Source organism: Bos indicus, chromosome 21 (genome assembly GCF_029378745.1).
Source record: "Bos indicus isolate NIAB-ARS_2022 breed Sahiwal x Tharparkar chromosome 21, NIAB-ARS_B.indTharparkar_mat_pri_1.0, whole genome shotgun sequence".
In the NCBI taxonomy this organism is placed as follows: domain Eukaryota; kingdom Metazoa; phylum Chordata; class Mammalia; order Artiodactyla; family Bovidae; genus Bos; species Bos indicus.
In genome coordinates, this window is record NC_091780.1 from 30,159,752 (window position 1) to 30,185,703 (window position 25,952).

General features: G+C 44.5%; 1 protein-coding gene across 2 annotated transcripts in view; it reads left to right on the plus strand.

Annotated features, from left to right (window-relative positions):
* Positions 1-25,952, plus strand: part of OTUD7A (OTU deubiquitinase 7A) — a 388,133-nt gene that overhangs the window by 18,959 nt on the left and 343,222 nt on the right. The window contains exon 1 of one of the 2 annotated variants that reach the window (XM_070775294.1): positions 2,860-3,705. The exons of the other annotated variant lie outside the window; for it this stretch is intronic. The gene's annotated coding sequence lies outside the window, so the exon portion shown is untranslated. Of the gene's footprint in view, positions 1-2,859; positions 3,706-25,952 lie in introns of those variants that run through there. 2 annotated transcript variants of the gene reach the window in all.

A 25,952-nucleotide genomic window follows, 5' to 3' on the forward strand; every position in this document is an offset into this window, starting at 1 on the left:
GTGTGCTAGTGTGCACTGCTGTCCTGCTCTGGACACTGTTCTCCTGCGCGTAGGGAACCAGGCAGCATTGTCTCAGGAGTAAAAGGCTTCAATCACCTCTGCAGCCGGCCCTCTGTGTCCATGGGTCCTGCATGCATGTGTTCAATCCACCACAATCAATGATGTTCTAAGAACTATTCCATAAAGTTCCAGAAAGCAAAACTTGAATTAACTGTACTTTGACAGGTATTTACATAGCATTTACATTGTAATAAGCATTATAAGTAATCAAAGGGTGATTTAAAGTGTAAGGAAGGATATACAGTGAGGTATATGCAAATATGATACCATTTTACATAAGGGACTTGAGCATCTGTGGATCTTGGTGTCCTCAGGGGTCCTGGAACCAACCTCCCATGGATACTGAGGGGTGACTGTATTTGATCCTGGAAGGTTTGAATCAGTTGTGCTTTTATATAAAATATCCCCAGGTGTTCCTATTAATTACATCTTGAACTTCCTCTGCAGTCTGACCACTGCTGCTGCCCTGACACACAGGGCTTATTCAGTGCAACCCAGTCCACCCAAAGGGATGGCAGACCTACTGGGCATCCGTCTTCCTCATCATAGTTTAGGGGAAGGGCAGGGAGGACTCTGTGGTGTCCAGGAGTGGTGGGACATTTTATTAACTGTCTTGGCATTTAATTTTTTGCAAAATTATGCTGCCCTTGACTTTGTGTCATCTCATTCATTCAGCAGATATTTTGTCTAAACATTTTCTTCCTCCTAAAAGTAAACAATAGCCTTTGGGAAAAATACTCAGTGGAAAAGAAGTAATCATGTGCAAAGAATGTTTCCTCTGGTTTTGTTTTCCTCTTCAGCTGGCATTATTTCTTGAGCTTTTCCCACATTACTGAATAGCCTTAAACTGAGGTCCCCACGGCCACATGGCACTGAGTGGGCTGAACATGCTATAGTCAGTGAATGATCATGGACTGTGGGCTCCGGAGGGCTAGGCAGGCAGCCCTGCCCGGCACGTGCTCCAGGTCAGACAATGGGTCATCTAGTGCAGCATGTCGGTCACCACACATGGGAGAGCCTGTTCTTACTCCTGAGGCCACTGCCGGAGCCTTCCTTTCAGTCCTGATCAGGGGCCCCCGAGGTAATTTTACTCTGGTCTCTGTCACACACCATCATTCCAGCTTTCTGAGCTTAGCAACAGTGTACCCAAGGAGTTTAGATTCCACATCCTTCCTCTACAAGCCAGCAAAAGGACGTCTGGGGCGGTAGATAGAACAGTAGCCGCCCTTGGAACAGCAGAAGGAACTCAGCACCAGGAGAGGTTGTGTGGCTCAGATTCCAGAACTTGGGATTCTTGGGCATTTGAATTGGGGAATGTGGAAGAAGTCAGGCCCCTGGGAATGACAGGAGAGACCCAGGAGGCAGGAGGTCGAGAGAGACTGGGGGGACAGCAACCAGCAGTGGATGGGCCTCTGGGAGAGTGGACCAGACGAGCAGGCTGTAGGGGCAGGAGGCTGGAGACCCAGTCCTGCAGGGGGTAGAACCAGCATCAGCAGAGAGGAGCAGGAGGAAGCAGCCTGGATCCCACGTTCCCAGGGCTGGGCGGCTGACAGCTGCCTCCCCACCCTCCCCACCCCCACCACCCCCACCACCCCCAGGACTGTGGGCGCAGCTGTTTGCTGGAGACCCTGGGCTCCTGTCCCTCCCTCCACCCCTTCTCCTCCCCTTCTTTCATCTCTTCCCCTTCCTCCCCTCCCCCTCTCACTTCATCTTCCTCCTCCCTCCCTCCCTCCCTCCCTCCCTCCTCCTCCGGGGGAGAGCCACCAGTGTGCCCCAAGGGTCTGCTGGCCTCTGTTTGCTATAGGCAGAGTGCTGGCCTCTCCTCCCCCACAGGCCCTTCTTCACTGTGTGTAGGACCAAGTTAGAGCCTGGGGTCCTGGCACATCAGTGTGGAGAGAAAGGAGGTGCAGTAAGGGAGGAAGTGTCTCTGGAGATACTCGAAGGAACCTGGTGGGGAGAGCACTGGGTAGTCGAGGACCTTCAGGCGGGCCCCATCCCTTACAGTGGGTGTTTGCCTGAGGTCTCAGGATTTATAAAAGATGCCAGGCTGATTCTCCTGCTCAACTGGCTCCCCTGACCCCCAGGGTACGTTGTGTGGTAAGAACCAGTGTGTGGCCAGCTTCACGAGGATAGAGGATCGAGAAGCTGGCTGATGTCCTGGGGGCACACAGGTCCACCTGCCTGTTGGGAAAGCTGGGGCCAAGCACTGGAGAAAAACGGGACAGAACTCTAGGCCTCGTGCCACTTGGCGGCCTCTTTTATTCACCTGCCCTGAGAGCAAGGCTCAGGGCGGCACAAGGTGTGTGTAGATGTCAGGGTGCAGGGGTGTGCCATCCAGGGCAGGTGAGGGCATGCCTAGGACCATTCACCCTGGGGAAGGTCAACACATCAAGGATCCTGCTTCGTACGATTATCATTGTAAAACAAGTAGTGTGATGGAAATAGGCAGGTGTTTGGATGGCAAGGAGCCATCGTATTTGTGGTACCTCTCAGGAGCCCAGCAAGGAGGAGCAGCCTCCTGCCAGCTGCAGAGGGGAGAATGGATGCCTGGCTTGCTGCGGGGAAGCGGTGTCTCCTGGCTCCCCTCTGTGCTGCTCTGTAAGTGATGGCCTCACCCCTGGCTCACAGGGACAGTGAAGCCATGGGTGGTGCCCTAGACGGTGAGCAGAGCCCAACCACGCCTGCAGGATGTATATAAGTGCCCATGGAGCAGGGCAGGCCTTGCCTTAGGCCTCGTTCCATGGGGCCCACCTGTCTACCTGGTACTAGCTCTTACCTTTTGTGCAAGGTTGGGAGGGTTAAATTTGGAATTTAATATTTGTTATTTATTTAAAAATCCTCTATGAGTCCTTAACCTTTGGGGGGCCCTCTGTGTTCTGTGGAATCAGACACTCTGAGTGCCCTTGGGCCGTGTGTCAGGACTGGAGAGACAGGCAGATGCAGCTGTGGAACTGCTTGTGAGTATTGATTTTGTTTTCCGTTGCCTTTTGTGCCACGGTGTGTGGGTTCCTGGGCCACTAGAGCAGCCTCTTCCTGCAGGGTCCAGAGAAGAAGAGGCCGTGGAGGAGGCAATGGAGGGACCATCTCCCCCATCTGCATGGCCTTGGCCCAGGGTCCAAGAGTAGAGGAGAGCTCAGGTTCTCTGGGAAATTGTGAAAAGGTGTTTCCAGATGATGAACAGGGGATGAAGGGTCATTGTCCTCCCCGTTTTCAGATTTCCCATGAGCATGTCCTTGGAGGTTTTGCTGGACTTTGCAGAGGAAATTTCATTTGAAAGCTCGGGGGTGTGTTACACTGGCTGGGTGGTCCTCACACAGGCCACATGTTAGCTGGGCCTCTGTGACTCCAGGGCATCCTCGATGGTCAAAAGTATTTTGGTGCGAGCTCAGAGCTCACCCTGCACAGAATGGAGGCGGTTCCTGGACTGTACATTGTATGTAACAGACTGGCCCTGCTAGTCCTTAAACTATTTTGTTTGAGTCACAAGGACAGAAATAAATAAATAACAGGCCAAAAAGGATTACTGTGACACGGCCAGGGTTTGTGCATAGTCACTGAGCCCAGCGAAGGCTCATCTGTGATGCTGCTGCAGATGTTTGCAGGAAACGTGGCTGTCGCCTGCCGTGAGCCTGGCAAGTGGACATGGTACCCACTTTCATTTTAAGTTTTAAATCTTTTTTCATGTTCTTTTCCAGTATGGTTTGTTACAGCATGTTGAATGAATGGTAGGACCTTGTTGTTTATCTATCTTATATATAATAGTATGTACCAGTTAATCCCAAACTCCTAATTTGTCCCTCCCTCCCCTCCCCCTTTGGTAACCATAGATTTGTTTTCTATGTGTGTCTCTTTCTGTTTCATAGATAAGCTCACTTTATCATATATTTTAGATTTCACGTATAAGTGATATCATATGGCCTTTGACTTTCAAGTTATAAATTTTAAAGGAAGAGCTGGAAACAGAACAGGTAGAAAAAATTACTGTCAGAACGTGTTTTAAAGAGACCAGATTAATGAAGGCTCAGTTGTAATTTTTATTTTCGAGGAAACCATTTTAAAAATTCTTGTCATGTGGAAGATGGAAGCATCCAAGAGAAATCCCCCAGGAGATGGGTGAGATTGGCTTCCATGTGTGCAGGGCATTTTTCTAGGGCTGTCAGGAGGGCGATCCTGGGGAGGGTGGACAGAGCAGGGCGGCCAGGCCTGATTGGCCTTCCTTTACTCGTTTCCCTCGTTGAGTGAGGACTGAGGTCTGCACCGCTGAAGTGTGAGGTTGGTCACACACCTGGCAGCATCTCAGCCCTCTCCTGTGGGTCCCAGGAGCTTTCATTGCAGTGCATGTTGCATTATCCTTTGGGATCTTCGGGGGCAGGTGCTAAAGGTAAATCCATCTTTCAGATTGTGGTGAATTGGGAATTTTCTTCTATTCTGTTCTTGCTTCAGTCAGGAGAGACATGCTTTAAATAGGGAAGTGGCGATGTCATTTCCAGGCACTTTCCCAGCACTAAGTAGGTCAGGGTTTTGTCACAGTTTTGACGAGATCACAGGTGAGTTGCTGTAAATTTGGAGAGAGTCACGAATCTTGTCAGAATACAGAGTGCACTTGCAATCTGGTTAAATAGTCTTAATTCCTGGCCTGTGGAGTCCTCTCGCTCCCCACTCCCCACACCCCTCCTCACGGCACAGTCTCTGCTGAAGACTTAGAGGGTGGGGGAGTGGTGGTGCAGTGGGTCCCTGGGGACATGCCTTCCCTGCTGGCTGAGGACCATCTGTCCTCTTGCCTGCCTGACAAAACCAAGTCCTGGACGTGGATGAGAGAACCGTCCCTTCCTCCTGACCTAAGCTTTTTGTGCAAGCGCAGCCTCATTCAGAAAGGTACATAAGCGCACACAGACTGACACCCCTGTGATCACACTGGCACCCGGCCACTGCTGTCCCCGTGTCTCATGCCGCATACCTGCCTGGCCTCTTGCACTTCTTGTCTGCGAGATCCCATAGCACATGCTCTTCTCCGGCTCCTTTGGCTCCTCAGGGTGTTTGTGAGGTCTGTGCAGGTCCCCATGCTTCATTGGCTCTCGTTCATTCCCAGTGCTGTGTGAATAGGCGACATTGCCTGCTGACAGGTGTCGGGGTGGTTTGCAGGGTAGGATCTTGGGAGCAGAGGGCTGTCCTGGAACATGTCTTTGCTGGACATTTGGCTGCAATGTCTGTTGCGAGCACACCTGGGAGTGCAGGTGCTGGGTCACGGGGCTGCGGAGCTTCAGTTCAGGAGACCCTTTGGCTTCCCCAGCAGGTAGAGGCCAGACTAAAGTTTCCCAGGCAGAGAGAATAAACCCCAGTGGCAATATGGGACTTATTGGATTGACATGAGTTCAGGTAAGGATCCAAAGGCACTTTAGTCAGCAGTTACACTCAGACAGCTGACAAGAGGAGAACTGGTCTTTATAGAGGTGGATTCTGCATTTAAATGAGGGGTTTCTATCCCACTGTCTGCTGTGTAGCTCACATAACTTTTTCTCACTGTGCTCAGCTGATGTCATCTACCAATAGGACATGTCCTGCCCTGATAAACCCACTCTGGGTGGGGGGTGAGGGACTAAATCACATCTTCCTACTCCCCAGGGTAGGCAGAGGCTGAGTAGGCCCACCATGCCATCACTGCTTGTTACATGTGCTGCAGAAGCTGCATCTTATATTAAGCTGTGTCTCAGGATGGCCCTGGGGCTAAGGAAACCCGCCACGCACGTGTCATGTCCTGGGTACCTCGTGACTTAACTCAGGCTTCGATCAGCATCACATCCACACCCTCTGAGGTTGGGGATCAGAGACAGGGCTACCCTCTTATCACAGATGATGAAACAAAGGTTCAAGTTAAGTACTGGTCCAGGGTCTCAACTTGACTAATAAGAAAAGGGGGTCTGGCCTGTATCTTCTGGCCACAAACCCCGTGGTATTCCGCTACAGTGCAGCCCCCTCCCCTGTTTATCAAGCAGGTAATTGAAAGGTGGTATTTTATTGTACAGTGACTCTTAACAGATTTGTCTGGACAACTGGCTCCTTTGGTCTTGGCAGAGGGCAGCCTTTGCAGCCTCCTTCTTGCACAGGTGATGGTGCACCTCTCCAGCCACAGGAGCAGTGGTCCCACTAGGGTGAAACCATCATAGGCCTGTCATTTGGGTATTCATTGATGTGCTAGTTCACACCGATTCTAAAAAGTTATTTTAGAAAATTCAGGTAATGGGATGTAGTCCATCCAGTCATGTGACAGGATGGGGAGCACATGTATACCTGTGATGGATTCATTTTGATATTTGGCAAAACTAATACAATTATGTAAAGTTTAAAAATAAAATAAAATTAAAAAAATTTTTTTAAATAAAAATAAATAAATAAATTTGAAAAAATAAAAATAAAAAATAAATCTTCGAGAACATTTGGCAGTACTGTAGATTTTAACCTTTCCTGTTGGTGTGTGGTATTTTCTGAAACCTTAGAGTTAACCTCAAAAGCATATTTTCCAAAATTATTGATGTGTATGATAGGAAGAAATAAATAGACCAAGAAATAGTATAGTTAACTTCATGGTATGTCTGTCATTAAAGGAAGCTTGATTACCTCCAAAATTACCTTTGATGATTCTAATAAAAAACAGATTTTTATTGTTAGTAGGGTGAGCTTTGTGCTGTGACTTTCTAATATTCTATAAAATTATTTCAGAAACTGCCACCCGTACCTTGAAATCTTCAATGGGGACTATCAGTCAAAATTAGTTGGTTTTATTATCAAAAGAGATTTTCATTTTGTGTAAATTGTTTAGGTCAGTTTGGACCAAGTTAAAGAGCTATAAACATAAAACAACAAAATAACCCCTAAATTGTTTTTTTTTTTAAGTAAATAAAACATCTTCCTGTGTCACTTATCATTTTTTATCTGTGTAAGTGATACAAATCATATCACTCCCAGAGAAGCAATTTAGTATGTAAGGATTCCAGCCCTGATGTGAGAGTTTACATGTCACAGTAGGTGATCCCAAGTCAGTTTTTATCAGGGATGTGGGCGCTCTTGTTCCTCCCAGGAATCCTGCAGGAGACACACCAGTTCCTCACTCTGGTGGCGGGAAACCAGGTGGCAGTGGCCAGAGCTGTGGAGACGTAGGGAGGCTGGAGCGTCTTCCTTGGCCTTTTCCTCCAGCCGTTACCCTCAATTTCAAATTCACGTGTGCTTACCGCTTTGGAATACCATCGTGGTGACTGGTGCTGGTAAGTTCCCTGGCCCACGGCATCTGTGAGGGATGTCAGTGCCGCTGACACACTTCGTGCCTGTGCTGAGCAGAGGCCAGCGCCGCCTTCAGGCATGGGATGTCTTTGGGGTCATGTTTGACTCCACTGTTTCAGAGCCTCAGATAATGGTGTGTTCCCTTCAGAGTTCAAGGTGAAATCCCTCTGAACCCTCATCCTGTTGGTCACTCTGTTCTTTGGTCCAGGAACCCTCAATGTGCTGGCAGACCTGCTACCAGCGATGGCAGAAGGAACAGCACATGAAAGAGAAGGCCTGCTCACCAAAGCAGCCACTGCCGAGTGACTTTGTCACTGCATGGAGGGACATCCAGTGCCCAGACCAGCATCCGCCCACTACGGGGAGCAGCACAGTCACCGCTGCTAGCCAGGGGGAGGAGAGGAGGGGGATGCGGCTGGCTTCTACATTGTGCTTAAAGCCATGCTCAAGCTAGAGGGGGCCTGAGTGCCCACCAGCCTTGCCCTGGGAGCACATGGACACCTGCTGGGAGGACAGCACACCCAGCGTCACGCAGCTCCCGCCCCAAATCAAGTGTGGGATCACTTGATCCATGAGATCTGCTCTAATGTTGTGGGATCTCAAAGGATTCCGTCAGGATCATGATCAGAAGTGAATCTGACAAATGTCTCTCTGATTATTAAATGGATTGTGAAGGATTTGGGAATTTGATTCTAAGAGAGGATCCTAGAGATCAATTAGGATGGTGGGGGCTCTCCAAATTGGGGGAGGGTCCTTAGGATCACCGAGGAACAGGGTGGGATGGTCCTCAGAATCACTGCGGAGCAATGGAGGGGGTCCTCGGGGTCACTGAGGTCTTGCAGCCCTGTGGGCCCTGGAGACAGTTGAGGACCGTTTCGGCTCATGTGATGGAGGTGGAGAGAGGCCTGGCTTTGGCATCTGGTCAGTGGTGTGCAGTGGACGGATGTGAGACAGAGCACGGTGTGCAGGTGGAACCAGGGCCTGGTATGACCCTGGGGGTGTGCTGGTTGGCTGAGGTAGTGATACTTGAGCTCTTCTAAAGGGTTTTCTGCCAATCAGAAAGTGTTGTTTCTGTTTGTGTTTTTAAGTTTGAAGTCCAGTTTATTCTTTTTAGCTATTTCTGGTTTATTGACTGTGCCAAAGCCTTTGACTGTGTGGATCACAGTCAACTGTGGAAAATTCTGAAAGAGATGGGAATACCAGACCACCTGATCTGCCTCTTGAGAAATTTGTATGCAGGTCAGGAAGCAACAGTTAGAACTGGACATGGAACAACAGACTGGTTCCAAATAGGAAAAGGAGTATGTCAAGGCTGTATATTGTCACCCTGTTTATTTAACTTCTATGCAGAGTACATCATGAGAAACGCTGGACTGGAAGAAACACAAGCTGGAATCAAGATTGCCCAGAGAAATATCAATAACCTCAGATATGCAGATGACATCACCCTCATGGCAGAAAGTGAAGAGGAACTCAAAAGCCTCTTGATGAAAGTGAAAGTGGAGAGTGAAAAAGTTGGCTTAAAGCTCAACATTCAGAAAACGAAGATCATGGCATCTGGTCCCACCACTTCATGGGAAATAGATGGGGAAACAGTGGAAACAGTGTCAGACTTTCTTTTTCTGGGCTCCAAAATCACTACAGATGGTGACTGCAGCCATGAAATTAAAAGATGCTTACTCCTTGGAAGGAAAGTTATGACCAACCTAGATAGCATATTCAAAAGCAGAGACATTACTTTGCCAACAAAGGTTCATCTAGTCAAGGCTATGGTTTTTCCTGTGGTCATGTATGGATGTGAGAGTTGGACCTTGAAGCAGGCTGAGCGCCGAAGAATTGATGCTTTTGAACTGTGGTGTTGGAGAAGACTCTTGAGAGTCCCTTGGACTGCAAGGAGATCCAACCAGTCCATTCTGAAGGAGATCAGCCCTGGGATTTCTTTGGAAGGAATGATGCTAAAGCTGAAACTCCAGTACTTTGGCCACCTCATGTGAAGAGTTGACTCATTGGAAAAGACCCTGATGCTGGGAGGGATTAGGGGCAGGAGGAGAAGGGGACGACAGAGGATGAGATGGCTGGATGGCATCACTGACTCGATGAACGTGAGTCTGAGTGAACTCCGGGAGTTGGTGATGGACAGGGAGGCCTGGCGTGCTGCAATTCATGGGGTCGCAAAGAGTTGGACACGACTGAGCGACTGATCTGATCTGATCTGATCTGATTGATACCATGTCTAAGAACTTTTCACCTAGGCTAGCTCCTGAAGATTTCCTCTGATTCTTCTAAAATTTTATAGTTTTACATTTTCCATTTGTGTATTTGATCCGTTTGAGCTAATTTGTTCAGGTGTGATGTCTCGATGGAATTTCGGTGTTCTGCCTGTGCATGTCCAACTGGCCCAGCACTCCTGGTTGAAAAGATGAGCCTTCCTCCATTGAATTGTTTTTTCACCGTTGTCAGAATCAGTTGGCTGTTCTTATGTGGGTCTGTTTCTGTTTTGTTTTTACTTCTGCTCACTGATCTACTTGTCTGCCTCTTGCTAATATTTCACTGCTTCAATTACTGCAGCATTATGGTAAGCCCTAGTCTCAAGTACAGCAATGTCTCACATCCCATTCTTTTTCAAAATTATTTTAGCTGTTCCAGTCCCTTTGCTTTTCCATAAACATTTTAGAATAATCATGTCTATTAAAAACAGCTTGGATGATTTGAGAGAATAACATTGAAACATGTATTATATGTGAAATAGATCGCCAGTCCAGCTTCAATGCATGAGACAGGGTGCTCAGATCTGGTGCACTGGGATGACCCTGAGGGATGGGATGGGGAAGGAGGTGGGAGGAAGGGTCAGGATGGGGAACACATGTACACCCATGGCTGATTCATGTGAATGTAGGGCGAAAACAACCACAATATTGTAAAGTAATTAGCCTCCAATTAAAATAAAACAAAACAAAACAAAACAGCTTGCTGGGATTTCCAGTAGGAATTTGGATAGAATTGACATCTTTACTACATTGAGCCTTATAACCCATGAAGATGGTTTGTCTCTCCATTTATTTTGATCTTCTTTGATTTCTTTCATCATTTCACAGATTTCAATATGTATCCCATACATGTTTTGTTCAGTTGATGCCTAAGCACTTAATTTTATCTGAATGATTATAAATCATATTGTGTTTTTCCACTTTCCACATGTGCTTTGCTAGTATGTAGATTTTTGAATATTGATCTCTTATCATGTGACCTTACTGAATTCATTGAGTTCTAGGAGGTTTTCTATAGATTCCTTAGGATTTTCTTTGTAGACTATTTCATTATCTGTAAAGAACATTATTTCTTTTTCAACCTGTTAATATATGCCTTTTATTTTCTTTTCACACCTTATTCTACTTGCTAAAACTAATATTGTGTTGAATAGCAATGGTGAAAGTGGACATCCTTTCTTGTTCCAGATGCCCTTAATCAGTGTGAGAAAGATCCTTTGAATTCCTAGTTGCTGAATATTTTATCTTGTGTGTATGTTGGATTTTGTCAAATGTTTTTCTGAGGCAGTTTATATGACCATGTGACTCTTAAATGGGAAGCCCACATGGTCCCTGTTAATGAGGGAATGAGGAAGGTGGGTACTTCTTTTGTGATGTCTTTGACAGGTTCTGTTATTATGGTTGTGGTGGCCTCATAAAATCAGTTCACAGTGTTCTTAGTAAGCCTCTTTATGAAAGAAATCATGAGTTTAACATTGCATTGCAAATATTTTTTTAGGTATTCTCAATTTAAAGTGGTTTAAATTCATGAAAAGTGTAGGAAAGAAAAACAAAATACTTCAGAAGAACTGAAAAGTGATTAAGTTATACAAGTTACCTCTTCTAGGTTCTGTTCCAGAGAGAATAGTGAAAGACAGCATCTGTACCACAGTTCTGCATTAGAATATTTAAACATTTCAGCACCAAATACCACCTTTGGAGTTTGCCTTAAATATGTATGTTGAATAAAAGGCAGATTATAAAACAGTGCTGAGTTTCAGGGAGGAAAAAAAAAGTTTTATTTATTTATTTTTTTGGTTTTGCAGTAGCTCAATCATGAGAGAAGTATTGAGTTGGTCATCTCAATCCATGTATATACATATATATATATATATATATAATAATTAAATATTTAAATCTAGATCCAAAAATAGGGCAGTTTTGGAGAACAAAGAGGAAGCTATAATTTAAAAAATAATGAAACAGTAATTGCATTTCCTGTCCAACATATCCAGCTGTGACTGCCTCTGGCTTACTGTTTGCAGTGAAAACCAGTGACATTTTGTCTTGTTCCATATTGCTTGACCATTGTATTTGGTAACCAGTAGAGAGGGTTTCAGGAAGAGCAAACAAGTTTATACTTCCTTTTTACTTGCCAGGTATAGCAAATAGAAATATAAGCTGCCTATTTTTATCCCAAATATTACAAACTTATTAAAAACATTTATTGTTTATCTGAAATTCATTTTTAACCAGATGTCTGTTTTTCATCTGGCAGCCATAGATTTTTCCTTGTTTTTTTCTATACTTTGAACCTTGCTCATTTTCATTCAGGGTAAAACCATCAGAAGGTGTAGAGGAATGTCAAAACTCTGTAGCAGTTGTTTTATTTCATGTCAGACAGTTATCTTCCTGGCAGGTGAACATGATGGTGGACCTTGTGTAATATTTCGTGTTTTTTCTCTTATGGGTGCCTGCATCAAGGTGTGAAACTCTGGGCGGAGGTTTCACCCTCTAAGGACCAGTCTGTACCCTGTACCGACAAGGCCTACTCACACTGTGCGGTGATCTCACTCCATTCTCTTGCCAGCATCTCATGATTCAAGAAGATTCTTACTCATCCATATATTCCCACCTCTGTCTCATTTGCAGTTACCCTCTTAGGATGCTGCCTGAATTTGTGTCCATGCAATATAGATACGTCATATGTCTTTCATCCTCCTGGGTCAGATGTGTAAGTAGAAACAGAGTTTTTCTCTTGCATGCTTTGCTTTGTGCTGGTGTCGTCTGTGGTGCCTGTATTAGATGGTGGGTTTGTGAACACCCTGAGGCTTCAGGTATCAGCAGGAGGAGGCCTGGTCTCAGCCACCATCCTGCTGTCTCTCTTTCCAGCAGCACTAATCTCTAGAGTCCCCAACCTGTCCTCTTCTGCTTTCATTCTGTTGGGCAGCTGGCAAAGCCACACTATGAACTTGAACCTCTTTGCTGTGGCCAGTATCCTTGTATCTGTTAGACTTCATTTTAATCCAGAGGACAGAAATGCCCCTGACTCTTGTTTGTATTTTTGGCTGCTTTGGGGACACATGAAGCTGTTAGAATCACAGCTCTGCTAAATAACAAAGATAAAGAGAATGGCTCTTGTAAGGGCCGAATACTCCTTACAGTCAAGTCAGAGAAAAAGCATTACAGTCAGTTTACCAGCAGCTAAAATGAAGTCCTTCCTCCCTACACCATGGTCTTGCTGTTTCATTTGTAAGATCCCAAAGAACACGGGGCCCTGGATGGGGGTGAGTTTGGGGTCCCCCTTGAAAGCAGTGTGGCAGTTTCTAGTGTAATTTTCTTCATGCTTTGTGAACACTGAACTCACTGTTCCTGCATTTGTGATTGATCTCAAACTTCTAAATTTCCAACTAAATTCACTTAGAATGCAGGTTAAAATATTCCTTGTGATGGGCTATTTTATTTACTCAAAATACAGAATTGAGAAATTTGATAATTTCTAGTATCTCTGGAATTCTGAGGATATTTAAATCTGGCCTACTTCCTAAAATGTCAAGAAATTTTTAAGTATAACATTTTATATTGACTTAAGTATGTTTTTGGAGAAGGCAATGGCACCCCACTCCAGTACTCTTGCCTGGAAAATCCCATGGATGGAGGAGCCTGGTAGGCTATAGTCCGTGGGGTCGCTAAGAGTCGGACACGACTGAGCAATTTCCCTTTCACTTTTCACTTTTATGCATTGGAGAAGGAAATGGCAACCCACTCCAGTGTTCTTGCCTGGAGAATCCCGGGGACAGGGGAGCCTGGTGGGCTTCCGTCTATGGGGTCGCACAGTCAGACACGACAGAAGTGACTTAGCAGCAAGTATGTTTTATTGCTTAATTTGCATAAATATTTCCTAAGAATTGGGGTTTCAGTGCTCAGAATATATATTTTTGTATAATTTTGGAGTTAAAATAGGAAGGACAAAATTTACTGCAGTTTTATTCCCATTTGGGGGAGTGTTTCTGAAGCCATTAAACCTGAATAAAGACTTTTCCAAATGGAAATTGTTTCTTTTATAAATATTTTCTGTTTATTAACTTTAACACTTAAACATAAAGAACTTGCTTTGGTTTCTAACAACTAGAAATTATACACACACTTGCATTAAATAAACATTGGCCAAGCCTTGTGTGCACATGTGCAGGGGACTCTTCAGAGTCTGGCAATTTGAGGATATGCCCCTCTTTTATCCCCTGGGCCTTCTTCTCTGCCTCAGTTCCCAACTGTGAGCCTCTGGACCTGTTGGGAAATTATGTTGTAAATAAACCATCTTTATTTTCCTATGGGAAAGGAGCCTAGAATTTCTTCTTTTTTAAAAGGTATTAAGAATGTTACCTTACCTTGATTAGAAGGGCTATCGTTCCCCTCCCCCCACCCTCCACCCCACCACCAAAAATTAACCCAGAAAGTAACATGTGTTGGCGCCAAGATGTGGCTCTTGTGTACTGCAGGTGGGAGTATAAAATGGTACAGCCACTATGGAATATAATACAGTGGTTCCTCAAAAAATAAAAATAGATTTACCATATGATCAACAATCCTCCTTCTGGGTATGTACCTAAAAGAAGTAAAAAGCAGGGACTCTAAAAGATATTTGGACACCCGTATTCATAGCAGCATTATTCACAGTAGGCAAAAGCTGGAAACAACCCAAGTGTCCACTGACAGATGAACAGATAAACAAAATGTGGTATTAGCATCAAAGGAGTTGTTGTTCAGTTACTCATTCGTGTCCAACTCTTTGTGACCCCATGGACTGCAGCATACCGGGCGTCCCTGTCCTTCACTATCTCCCAGAGTTTGCTCAAACTCATGTCCATTGTATTGGTGATGCCATCCAAGCCACCTCATCCTCTGTCGCCCCCTTCTCCTCCTGTCCTCAATCTTGCCCAACATCAGAGTGTTTTCTAATGTGTCGGCTCTTTGCATCAGGTGGCCAAAGTATTGGAGCTTCAGCTTCAGCATCAGTCCTTCCAGTGAATATTCGGGGTTGATTTCCCTTAGGATTAACTGGTTTGATCTCCTTTCTGTCAAGGAATTCTCAAGAGTCTTCTCCAGCACCACAGTTCGAAAACATCATTTCTTCGGCATTCAGCCTTTTTTTATGGTCTACCTCTCACGTCTGTACATGACTACTGGAAAAAACCATAGCTTTGATTATATGGGCCTTTGTTAGCAAATGAAATAATATCAAATGAGATATTAACCTTAAAAAGGAATGAAGTTCTGACACTTGTTAGAACATGGATGAATCTTGAAGACACAGTGCTCAGTGAAATAAGCCAGGCATATAGGACAAATACTGCCTTAATTGCACTTGGTGAGGTGCCTAGAATAGTCACATTTATTGAGACAGGAAGTGGATGGTAGATACCAGGCACTGAGGGAGGGGAGAAAGGGGACATGTTTTTTTGAGGTATAGAGTTTCAGTTTGGGAAGATGAAAAAGTTCTGGAGATGGATGGTGGTAATGGTTGCAGGGCAGTATCAGTATACTTAATGCCACTGAGTTGTACACTGTGTTGATGTTGTTGTTTAGACACCAAGTCATATTTGTCTCTTTTTCTGCCCGGCTCCTCTGCTTATGGGATTCTCCAGGCAAGGATACCATTTCCTTCTCCAGGGGATCTTCCCAACCCAGGGATTGAACCAGCATCTGCTGCATTGGCAGGCAGGTTCTTTACTGCTGAGCTTCCAGGGAAGTCACAAACTGTATGTTTAAAAGTGGTTGAAAAGGTAAATTGTATATGTATCTGGCCAAAATTTTTAAAAAGTATCATGGAGGTGTGCCCGTCTAGAGGTCAAGGGACTACTTATGCCTTCCTGTGGGTTACTTACAACACCTTCAGGCACTTTAGGTTTTGTTTCAGGGCCTGTACCCTGAGCCCCCATATGTTTGTCTGGCTGCCCAACATTGTCTGTCTGGTGTGGCCAGTGGGTGAGAGGGCAGGATGCCTGAAGTACCTTTGGTTCAGGCTGGATGGAGGGGGGCAGTCTAGATTGTGAGCCTACCAGCTCCGCTTTTTCTTTTCCCTTTTTTGGGGAAATAAAATGGAATACACAGACAATAAGAATACTTTTCAGCTGAGTCTCAGCAAACACGCATCTGTGAAAATCCACATCCCCATCAAAATACGGAAGGGTTATGCCTGAAAATTTTCTCAGACCCTGCCTCCAGCTCACCCCAGGCAGCTGCTTTTTTGATTTCTCCATTATATATTAAATTTCCTGTTTTAGAACTTTTATGAAAGGAATCAGGTGGTAGGTACTCCACACAGTGTGGGGTTTCTGCGATTCATTTGTATTGTTGCTTTATCAGCAGCTTGTCCCTCTTCCTTCTTGTCTCTCTTTCATTGTCTCACGGTGCCAGGGCTTGTTTGGCTACTTTCTTGTTACTGAAGTGCTAGGCTGTTCCTAGTTTGGGACTCTTATGAATAAGGCAGCTGTGAACATTTTGATGCAAGGCTTTTTGTGGACTGATGCTTTTGTTTCTCTTAGGTTAATACCTAGGAATGGAATAAATGGGTCGTGGGGCAGGCCTGTAAAAGACTGCTAGACCATTTTCATACCCCTACCCATGAGGCTTTAGGGTTCTGGTTGCTCTGCATCCTTGCCAACATTTGGTACTGCCAGCCTTATTTCCGTTAAGGCATCCCAGTGGGTGTGCAGTGGTGTATCATTGAAGTTTTAATTTGCATCTCCCTGGTGACTAATGATGTTGAAGTGCCTGGCCAGCTCTTTGCTTCACTTTTCACCGGGTGGTTTGTCTTCATATTACTGAGTTGTAGTTGTGACTTTAAGCAGAATTTTAAAATGTCTATGAAGTTATTAATAACTTGTCATTTATCAGTTATATATATCATTGCTTTCCATGTCCTAAAAAAACTTTTGCCTACTGTAAGTCATGAAGATATTCTACTTCTTGAAGTTCTGTAGTTAACTTTACTGAGGTTGTGATTCAGCTTCAATTAATTTTTGCATATGGGGTGAGGTAGGGTTTGAGGTTCATCTTTTTCCATATGGATATCCAGTGTTTTCTAGCACCATTTGTCCAAAAGACCATCCTATCCATGCTAAACTGTTGTGGTGGCTTTGTCAAAAATCAAATGGTCGTGTAAGAGAGGATATATTTCTTGTCTCTTTATTCTGATCCATTGATCCATTTGTCTCATTATGTCAGTATCATACTGCCTTGGTTACTGTACCTTTATGATAACATCCAAGATCCTGCCCATCACACTCTCCTGGCTTTGCAGGACGATACAGTAGACGATATTCACATTGTTTGCTCACTCATGTTCCTCATGTGTGAGACAGTGGTGCTGCTGCTGAGTGATGGTGATGACCATGTGAATTACCTATGGTGGTACCTGGCACAGTGCCACACACAGGACATACTCAGTAAGTGTTTCTCTTCCTTTTTGATTGTATACCTTCACTATATCTCTGGCATGACTGGGAAGTCAGTAGAGAAGCAACAGGATGAAATAATTTTTTATTGAAGTATAGTCGATTTATAATGTGTTAGTTTCAGGTATACAGCAAAGTGATTCAGTTATATAGCTAGATAGATATTCTTTTTTATATTCTTTTCCCTTAGATTGTTACAAGATAATTGAGTATAGCGCCCTGTGCTCTAACAGTAGGTTCTTGTTGTTTGTTGTATATATAGTCGTCTGTATATGTTATTTCCAAACTCCTAATTTATCCCTTTACCCCACCTTCCCCTTTGGTAACCATAATTTATTTTCTGTGTCTGTGAATCTATTTCTGTTTTGTAAATAAGTTCATTTGTATCTTTTTTTTCAAATTCCACATATAAGCAATATCACATGATACTTGTCTTTGTCTGGCTTACTTCACATAGTATGATAATCTCTAGGTTCATCCATGTTGCTGCAAATAGTATTATTTCATTCTTTTTTATGACTGAGTAGTATTTCATTATATGTATATGTGTGTGTGTATATATATATATATATATATCTCACATCTTCTTTATCCATTCATGTTTTAATGGACATTTAAGATAAAATAATTTTAATTATGATCCTGGATTCTGTGGCAGAGGACAAAACCAAGGCACTGTCTACTTCATTTCAATATTGACCTTGACTGTTTAATTTTGCAGCATTCTCTAATTTTTTAAAGTGTACTTCTCTAACCTTGGTTTTTTTATATGTAAAATGAAGATAATATCCTTCAAGGTCACTGTCAGACACATTTGTATTAAAGCATGTGAAAACAGTTTGTTGGAGCTAAAACATTTTAATAGCGTCAATCGCCATCTTTCCCGCTCTCTCTCTACTAGGATTGCAAACATTCAGGGGGCAGGGGATATATTTCCCCCTTTTTGTGTTTTACTCAGGCACGAGAGCTCACATCATTGATCTGGTACCTATTTCATTTTTTTTTTATTGTCATTAATGTAACTGTGTCTATCAGGATTTTCTCAAGGACCACAGATAACACAGTGTATTTGAGTTCCTCTCGTGTTTATTGTCACACTTTACAAATAACGCATTAAAATTATTTAGTAGGAGAGTTTACAGACTCAAAGAGACAGCTCCTTCCTTCTTGGATTTGATTTAAGACACAGAGCAGGGCGGGTGTGAAGCAGCAGCAGCAGCGATTGTAGGATGCAGGCACCCAGACCTGAGTAAGTGGCAGATGGTGGTGTGAGACTGACCGTCTGCTCTCGAGTTGTCCGTGCATCCTGGGGTGTGTCTAGAATATTCCCTAGCCCCTTAACACAGAGGATAGGTGGGAGTCCCCTGCAAGGGCAGAGTGGATGTGCAGAGGTTGAGAGAAGGGCGAAAAGTGGCTCCCTGGAGGCAGAGATTGCCGCTGTCATGCTGAGCCCTGAGTGGAGGCTTTGAGAGCTGTTTAAGAGTGTCTCGGGTTAAGTGTGTCTGGATCTCAAGCAGCAAACTCAGGTGTCAAGGAAGAGCCCTTTTCCTTTGCCATCTGTCTGCTCTGATTCTGATGCTTAGCCTCCATTCCCTGTGCCACAGTCATTTGGGGTGCCCTCTGCCTCCCTGCACTGTGCCCCAGGTGGGCTTTTCAGAGCCGAAAGGAGGTGGTCTGCAGAGGGAACGGCTACCCTCCTGCCAGGGGTCCACACAGACGGACCCTGAGTGTCCAGGCTGCCACCTGCCTGACTGTGTGTGCACCTGGAGGAGGTCTATACCTCTGGCATACCTCCGGTGACATCCTGACCTCTCGTGTGCTCATATCACTGCATGGTGGCTTCTGCTCCCTGGAGCTATTACCCTGTTGGGGGTAGAGACCTACGGAACCAAGAATGAAGACTGCAGTAACTTTCAGAACAAAACTGGCATGAATGAGGATGAAGTGTGGGAAGCCTTCCCTTATTTGTATTCATGACCCCAGGCCACACCTACACCAGAGATTTGCTGGAGCTGAGGGAAGTGCCAGCACATCCCCAGCCCTGGCCTGGATCTAGGACCGCACTTGCTGGAGCAGGGGGTGCCAGCTTCATGCCTCCAGACTTGACTTGCAGACTGTCCTGTGACTGCCTCCTGGTGTGCTGTGCTTGCTCTCCATGCCCTGCCCTGCATTGTTTCTTCATCTGGTTAACTTGTTGACTCAGTATTCATTCCTGTAACAGATGTTTATTGAGCATGTACTGTAGAGCAGGGACAGCCAATGCAGAAGGAAAAGAGCACTTTCTGCACTCAGATGAAGTCAGGTCAGTGCCACTGGGTGTTCACATGTGACCTGCCACCTATGTGCTGGTGTGACCTGGCTCCCAGCTCAGGGACTCGGCCCAGGCAAATAGGGAGAGGGAGGTCTGGGATCCCCACCCAGTGGGTGGGCCACAGTGAACACCTTCTTATTAGCCAGCCCTACAGTAGATCCAAAAACCCAGGGAGGCAGGTTCCCGGGACAGAGGAAGTCCAGATGGATGAGAAGATATTCCAGACATATTTCAATCAAGGCCTTATATTTTCTCAGCCTAATCAAACAGTTTACTGCACACTCCTTCTTTGATAAATAGCTGATCTCATTAAGGGGTGACTAAGGACTACAAAAGAATTATAAGAGAAACATGAAAATAAAGAAAAAGAAGAACACAAGCCAAGATTATGGGAAAATGTGGATGATTCAGAGATTAGCTCAAGAGTTCAGAAAAGTAAGTTTCCAGGTGCTCAAAGAAAATGCTGGCATCATGATCTCTTAAGTAGAATTGAGCATAGAAGAAAGATTCAGAGGATTGAGTGAGACAGAAGAGAACAAAGCCCACGACGGCAGAATTTAGGGGAAAAAAGTTGGAGGAGAAAAAAGTAAAAATGATAGTGACACAGAGACTAATTCAGAAGCCACAAAATAGGCCTCATCGGACAGGGACAGGGTGGAGGAAATGCCAAAAAGGAACCAAGTACCACTGTGATTTGATTTCCTAACAAAAAGTTTTAGAAAAGAAGGGGGAAAATTAAGTAGACAGTCAAAGAAAACTGTGTAAATATCCAGACCAAACTTATTGCATTTAGTTAAGCTTTTAAAAAAATGACCAAAACTAGACCCTTATTTTATTATTGAGTTCAGTCGCTCAGTCATGTCCAACTCTTTGCGACCCCCATGGACTGTAGCACACCAGGCCTCTCTGTTCATTGCCAACTCCCGGAATTTACTCAAACTCATGTCCATTGAGTCTGTGATGCCATCCAACCATCTCATTCTCTGTCATCCCCTCCTCCTGCCTTCAATCTTTCCCAGCATCAGGGTCTTTTCCAATGAGTCAGTTTTCACATCAGGTGGCCAAGGTATTGGAGTTTCAGCTTCAGCATCAATCCTTCCAATGAATATTCAGGACTGATTTCCTTTAGGAAAGGCTGGTTGGCTCTCCTTGCAGTCCAAGGGACTCTCAAGAATCTTCTCCAACATCACAGTTCAAAAGCATCAATTCTTCGGTGGTCAGCTTTCTTTATAGTCCAACTCTCAATCCATACATGACTACTGGAAAAACCATAGCTTTGACTAGATGGACTTTTGTTGGCAAAGTAATGTCTCTGCTTTTTAATATGCTGTCTAGTTTGGTCATAACTTTTCTTCCAAGAAGTAAGCATCTTTTAATTTCATGGCTGCAGTGATTTTGGAGCCCCTAAAATAAAGTCAGCCACTCTTTCCACTGTTTCCCCATCTATTTGCCATAAAGTGGTGGGACCAGATGCCATGATCATAGTTTTCTGAATGTTGAGCTTTAAGCCAACTTTTTTACTCTCCTCTTTCACTTTCGTCAACACACTCTTTAGTTCTTCTTCGCTTTCTGCCAGAAGGATGGTGTCATCTGTGTATTACATTATACCAAAAAAATCAACTCAAAACAGATTAAAGACTTGCATATAAGACTTAAAACCATAAAACTCCTTGAAAAAAGCAAAGGGCATAAAATCCTTGATGGTGGTCTTGGTGATGGTCTTTTGGATATGATACCTGAAGCAAAGACAGGAAAAGTCAAAATGAACAAGTGGAACTACAATAGACTACCAGTTTCTGCACAGCAAAGGAAACCATCAACAAAAAGGAAAGGCAGCCTGTAGAGCGGGAGAAAATATTTGCAAATCATATATCTGATAAGAGATCAACATCCAAAATATGTAATACAACTCAATAGGAAAAGAAAACGAAGAAACAAACAGTTTGAGTAAAAAAATGGGAGCAGGGGCCCTGAACAGACATTTTTCCAAACAAGACATACAGATGACCAACCTGTTTAGGAAAAGGTGCTCAACACTGAAAATGATCAGGGAAAGATGAATTAAAAGCACGATGAGATACCACTCACGCCTGTCACTTAACTGTCATCCAGAACACAGCAGATATGGGCAAGTATCTGTGAGGATGTGGAGAAAAGGGGACCCTCCTACTCTGTAGATTGGAATGTAAACCAGTATAGCCACTGTGGAATACAGTATGGAGGTTCCTCAAAAAATTAAAACTAGTACTAACATAGCCAGTAATTCGACTTCTGGATATATATCTAAAGGAAATGAAAACAGGCTCTCAAAAACACACCTGTATTCTCATGTTCATTGCAGCATTATTCACAGCATTTGCACTGCTGCTGCTGCTGCTAAGTCGCTTCAGTCGTGTCCGACTCTCTGCGACCCCATAGACGGTAGCCCATCAGGCTCCCCCGTCCCTGGGATTCTCCAGGCAAGAACACTGGAGTGGGTTGCCATTTCCTGAAAGTGAGAAGTGAAAGTGAAGTCGCTCAGTCATGTCCGACTCTTAGCAACCCCATGGACCGCAGCCTACCAGGCTCCTCGATTCTCCAGGCAAGAGTACTGGAGTGGGGTGCCATTGCCTTCTCCGATTGTATATATATATATACACAGAGACACAAAGGAATATTATTCAGTCATGAGAAAGAAGCAAATCTTGCCATTTGTGAGAACATGGATGAACCTGGAGCACATTATGCTAAGTGAAATAAGCCAGGCAGAGAAAGACAAAAACTGCATGGTACCACTTATTTGCTGCCAAGTCACTTCACTCGTGTCTGACTCTGTGCAACCCCATAGACGGCAGCCCACCAGGCTCCCCCGTCCTTGAGATTCTCCAGGCAAGAACACTGGAGTGGGTTGCCATTCCTTCTCCAATGCATGAGAGTGAAAAGTGAGAGTGAAAAGTGAAAGTGATGTCGATGTCATGCCCGACTCTTAGCGACCCCATGGACTGCAGCCTACCAGGCTCCTCCATCCATGGGATTTTCCAGGCAAGAGTACTGGAGTGGGGTGCCATTGCCTTCTCTGGTACCACTTATTTATGGGATCTTAAAAAGAATTTTTTTTTAACTTAGAAACAGAGAATAGAAACGTCCTTGACAGCATCGGGGGTGGAGGAGATAGGGAGGAGCTGATGAAAGGAAAAACTAACAAAGAAAAAGGAATGACTGAGTCGTGGTGATTTTCTTCACTTCCTTGCTGCCCTCCATCTGGCATTGGGGCAGAAAAGGTAACAAGCATCAGTCATGGTAGAACATGCTGTGCCAGCCTCTGCCGAGTCGCACCCTCTGAAAGGAGCCTGGTGGATTCTGAGTGGAACAATGGATGTCCCAATAGTTCCTTATTTAGCCAAACTGACCAGTGTAAAGACAGAGACAATGGACAGATATTCTTAAGCGTGCCAGAAATTAGAGAGCTTAGCTGCTGTGAGCCCTTCCAAATAAGGGTTTTGAATAAAACCATTGAATGTCGACATCCAGCCAAAATAGAAGTGTATAAAAGTTCCGCACTTGTTATAAGATGGATGGTGCACCTCAAATCTGTTTAAATATAAAAATAAGAAAGATCAGCCGTCTGTGTGAGTTACAGTGGCAGCACATAGTATAGATAATATAAACCTTACAAATAGTAATATAATTTAGGAAAATCACTGGGAGGGGAACAGGAGGGGTCAGGGAAGTATGTAATGTCCTCATCTTTCTTAGCATTTTCACTAAATTGAAAATGCTTTTTTACAACAAGAGCTGTAAGTTCAAGGTTTTTCATATATATGTTACCTTTAGAGCAGTCTTTTAAAAAGATGTCTTCTATAGCAAAGAAATGTTTCTCTGAAATTTAGCAGTTCTTTCTGTTTTTCTGTCACATCCTTGCTTCCCTTTCTTTGTCCTCAATGAAAAATGCTGCTCACCGATGCTCAGTGTGCTGTAAGGATTGACAATACCTAGTGAGCTGGCATCCATGAACAGATGATGAGAGTGCTATGGAAGTGAAGCAGGTGAAGTGATCAAGAATAGAGAAGCGATGTGGCTGAGGAAGGCCTCAGGAAAGAGATGCTTAAATCAGCCCAGATGCTGATCTACAGCCCACCAGGCTGGGGAGCAGGCTGTAGAACCCTGGATGGGAAGGGACCTGTTCCAGAAACAGAACAAGGGCCTTGTGTTTGGTGCCTGCTTTGTTAGTAGTCCAGCAGATGGCCTGTCTCCAGTGTAATCCTGTCCCTACTATACTCTTCCTGCCTTGAACTGTGTCATCGTGTTTTTTACCTACCTAACCATCATTTAGCACTGTCTGGAAGATACCCAGTGAAGGTGGCAAGATAGATGAGTGAATGAACAAATGAGTGAGTGGATGGATTTTTGAGGGTGTAAGTTAATGACATATTACAGTTTGTGCCATTAGCCACATTTTATGTTTAAAACTTAGTATTTTTTTTAATAAGATTGCTTTTTGGGAGCCTTGTAAAATCCACGTTTAGGTGGCTAATGATGGCCCAGGACCAGCCAGCTCAAGATTCTAGCCTCTCATGAACCATATAGATTTATCTTCTGAGGGTTTTAGGTTCTGAGGTACTTGTGCACTAAGAGAAATTAAGTTCATGGCCAAGATCCTCATCTGTGTTTATCTGAGAAGAGAGTGAGTTAAGATATTTTCTATCAGATTCCAGAGGCAGTGCCCTTCTGGCTAACTTCACCTGTTCTTTGCCATGAGACATTGAAATCACAGATATGGTGACTTATGGAAGCAGGGTAGTAAGTCATTTTATTTCCTTTAGGATAAATGTATCCTCTCTCTTGGCAAGACTGGCTGCTGGGAATCTGCATTTTCATGATCACATATAGATCCATTATTTCGTTTAGGGTGATGTACTGCTATATATGTAGAGTGTTCTGGTTCTGAAGCCTGTGGGGTGAGACAGTGGTGGCCTCCACCCTAGAAGCCTAGGTTAGTGAGATTTGAGGGAGGTTCCTGACTTAGAGAGAGATGGGGAGACGTCCCAGGAGTGGTGCTCTGTGGATGCATTATTTTTTTTCTTTGAAACATGAGCTAGAGCATCCTTTGAAACAATGTGTTTCAACACTGCAATCCCAGCTCCACCAGTCAAGCTTTTTTGTCCCATTTCACTCTGGAGTTTGTATGTGGAACAGTAGATATGTTAGTTTTCCACCCAGAAAATTTATAAAATTGAGTTTTGTGTTGCTCTGTTTTGACCAGTCATGGTCCATAGAGACTTTGGCAGCTTCCGTTCGGTCACCAACTGTCCCTCTACCTTGAGGTTCTGTCTGCACCTGGATGTTTCCTGAGCTCGTGTTACAACGTTTGTCTTCGAGATTTGCCGTCTTGGTTATGGCGGGCCTGCTCTTCCTTTCTGAGCCATTCCACTGGACCAGCCAGGGTGGTCACGGAGCGCTGCCTCTTGTTGGCTCCTGGCCTCCCTCCAGGATTGAAGACGAAGCCTCTGCTGACTGATTGCTCATTTCTATCATGCTGGAAAGTCAGGGCAGCTGATGCGGTGTGCTATTGAAAGGAAGCTCTCTGTGTACCTCTTTGCAAGTGAAGGTGCTTGTCTGCTTCTTTGTGATGATTTTGCCCACAGGGAGGCTAGGGGGCCAGGCTGGGACACAGGCCATGTCAGAATACTAGTCCTTCAATAGGACCTGCTCCTCTTGGAGCCTCTCTTTTCTCATCTCTAAACTGGGTACACTGGTCAGACTGCTTGTTTTCTTCATTGTTGTTTCTTTGTCTTTTTGCCAGCAAACAGATGAAACTAGGCAGAGCTGAGAACAAGTATCCAGAGTCCCAGTGAGTCCCCATCACATCCAGTGGGTCTCAGGTGTGCTGACCTGAGAGGCTGGTGCTGGCAGAGCCCAGGCCTGTCTCCCCCTCATGGTTCTACCTCTCACACATTCGCCTGCATTTCTCACGGTGTGACTGTCATTCTCTTTCCACGTGGGCTGACTCCCTCCTGACACCCCTCATTTACCTGGTGGCAGATGGCTGCCAACAGCTCCCTCACTTCAGACAGCTACCACCCATGACACCAAAGCACAGACAACTAAAGAGCAAAATAGGTGAGTTACAGCAACGTGTAAACTTCTGCACCACAAGCAAGGCCTTCAGGGAAGTGAAAAGACAACCCAAGGAATAAGAGAAAATATTTGCAAAAAGGAACTCATATCCAGCATATATAAAGAATTCTTACAATTCAGTAGAAAAAAAGATAAATATATAGACCAATAGAAAACAAACAAAAAATTTGAATGGACATTTCTCCAAAGATGATACGTAAGCAGCACATATATTTCCCAGGTGGTGCTAGTGGTAAAGGACCCACTTGCCAATGCAGGAGACGTAAGAGACATGGGTTTGATCTCTGGGTCGGGAAGATCCCCCTGGAGGAGGGCATGGCAACCCACTCCAGTATTCTTGCCTAGAGAATTCCATGGACAGAGGAGTCTGGTGGTCTACAGTCCATGGGGTCTCAAAGAGTTGGGCACAATTGAAGCAACTTAGCACAAGCAGCACATGAAAAGATGCCCAACATACAATCATTAGAAAAATACAAATCAAAACCA